Below are 2,929 nucleotides of genomic sequence, written 5' to 3'. Positions count from 1 at the left end.
TTGGTGGAGGAGGCTACAGTGGCAAGACTCTTTCATTTGTTATACCTGTTGTATAGGTACTTGTATTCTTAAAGAGAAATATTTGTTTTGCGGTACATGCCGGGCCTAGTGTGTGTGTAAGCTGCATTGTGTGATTGTTTTCAGGCGCTGATGCAGCGGGTGGTGTGTGAAGTCCGGGCTTTGGCTGTACTCCCAACCAAAGAGCTTGTCCAACAGGTCAGAAACTTCAGAATCATTCAAGACTTAAATCTGTGACTCTGATGACAAATCAATAGATGTGCTTATTTATCTGTGCAGGTTTACAACGTTTTTGCCTCCTACGCTGAAGGAACGCCACTAAAAGTGTTGATGCTGGCTGGCCAGAAGTCTTTTGCTGCAAATAGGCAAATATGACAATGATATCTGTAATCTCCTTAGCTCTAAAGGCATTCCACCTGCTTCAATTTGGAGTGCACATATCGGGGAGGATCTCATTGCACCTAAACAGAGTCTTAAGGACAGCACCCTGAATAGCATCCAGCTTTTTTAATCTTGATTTCGCTGCAGACGCATATGCAAGACACCCATAATCAATAACAGATCTAATCAACCCAGTATAGTCTTTTCATAGCAACTATGGCTGCCCCCCCATTCCTTACTACACAAACATCTGAATATATTCACAACTTTTTTACACTTATCTACTAGTTTATCGTTATGATAATGCCAATTAAGTCTATAATCAAAATGCTCAAAACACTTTTCCTTCTTCTAAGTTGCTGTTGGACTTCTTCTTCTGGTGCTTTTTCCTGCAGCTGCTGTTTGTGGAGTAGCAATACTGCCCTCTGCTGGTCTTGTTCAGCTCTGTTTATTAAAGTTTCACCATCAAAAATGGACCTGAGATGAACTGTTCACTAGCCTGGCAAGCCAGACTAAATACATGTATTATTTAGTCTGGCCACGCTCCATTGACGGCTCTCGGTTGTGGGGCGGGTTCTACCGTTGTCTTTCAAATGATCTCCGCATTCCATTGGACAATGAATGTGACATACTCTTGTTTCACTCTGTTGCATCATCCCACCCACCAGGCATATAGAGTGCCCTGATTGGCCCACAAAGCGGATAAAGCTCTGTGATTTGTTCACTAAGCAGATAGAGCACTATGATTGGCCCACCATTATGGACCAATCACAGCTCTTTATGTGTTTGAAACCCCTCTAGAGAGCTGTGATTGGCTAGCCAGAGTCCTGGTAGGAGCTGCTGAGGTTCCAATGGAGCATGCCTAGACCATTCTTTGCAAAGCAAGAATTTGGTCTAGTTCACTAGGCTAACTGTTCACTTCACTAAAATGTAAAGTTTAAAGAGATTGTGCAAGATTACTTGCTGAAGTGTCTGAGATTTTCTAAAAAGAGTTAGCTAAATAAAAAATATATAGAAATTCTAATATTGTCCCACAGGAACAGATATGACAGAATTTGTGTATTTATTTCATTTTTTTGTTTTTTTTTTGTTTTTTAGCCTTACATTGTGTTAGTGAGATGGGCATAGGCAGAGATCCCAGGGGGGATGGGGGGGGGGGGGGGGGGGGAGACGCGTCCCCCCCCCCCCCTCAAAAGTTATTGTAAACACATAAATGCTATCAGTAAACCTGTATTGTCTTCTAAAACCACAATGTAAAAGTTATTCTGCAAATACAAAACAATGTATTTTTCATTGTTGAGAAATTATAGTCTTGTCTTTCATTTTCTGTTCCTCACTTCTGATTACCTTCAATGGTGTCTGTTTGTTGCAACCACCAGGTACAAAAACTAACTTGTTTTTATTTGACTATTTTTCTGTCCTGTCTGTTTATTATCTTCCTGCATCTCCTCTCAATCCTAAAGAGAAACTGCTACCTGGGTTCATATACCGTAAATCCTCTAATACAGGCCCGGGCCTGTATTAGAGGATTTACGGTATATTCACCTTATGAGTTACCTTTGAACTGCAGTTCTAAAACATCTACCGACCGCAAAAACAGCGGAGCGCTCCCTGCTTGCCGGCTGCAACAGTGATCGGTGCGTCGGAGGACAAGGTGATGCGCCCCGCTCCACAGCAGCGAAACACATCAGACGCAAATAAAAGACAGAAAACATTAAAGGAAATGAACCGACATGAACGATCGCGTGTCAGTACCGACGCTCTGGCACAGCGCGTTGCCCCCCCGAGCGCAGGAGCTTGTCACCTACTGACAGCAGGCTGCTGTCTTTTCCGAGGGCTGCATCTTGCCGGTCATTATCACGTGACAGCGACTAGTCGACGACAGGCATAAAAAGTCACTACAGTGAAGTCGACTAGTTCATACAACCCCTACTGCTCCCCAGTGTTCTGCAGCGCACGTTCTCTTTGAAATTTATATCAAATTTTCGCCTCCTCTTTGTCTCCGCACGGTTAAAGTTACCCTCGCGGTCTATCACTGGCAAATCAAAAGTGAGACGATGACACAACCGCCCCCCCGTACTTGCTTGTTACCACATTCCACCCGGCCACAATAAGAGACCGGCCATTATTCACCTCCGCCGACACCGGCCAAAATATGAGACCCGGCCGTTAATTGAATACAGGTCTGTATTAGAGGATTTACTGTATATTTTTAGATTTTGTGTATCTTTTCGATCAGTAGGACTTAGATAAAGTTATTAAATATTACAGAGTTATTCTCTAGTAGCCTACAAACATTTCTATGATTTATTAAAGAGATTTCAGTCATTTTGATGCGTGACTTGTGAAAGCTGATTTGAAGTTTGTTATTTTTCTAGACATATTTAGAAGGAAATTTTCAAATATATTAAAATCAATATGGAACTATTTGGATTTTAGTAGCTTTCATGTTATGTGATTTAATAAAAATGTAATTTGACATTTTATGTTCTCTCTCTTTGCTGTGAAAAAGTTAGATGTGTTTTAGTAC

This window comes from Nothobranchius furzeri, chromosome 13 (genome assembly GCF_043380555.1).
Source record: "Nothobranchius furzeri strain GRZ-AD chromosome 13, NfurGRZ-RIMD1, whole genome shotgun sequence".
Classification (NCBI taxonomy): Eukaryota; Metazoa; Chordata; class Actinopteri; order Cyprinodontiformes; family Nothobranchiidae; genus Nothobranchius; species Nothobranchius furzeri.
Note: the sequence above shows the minus strand (reverse complement) of the source record.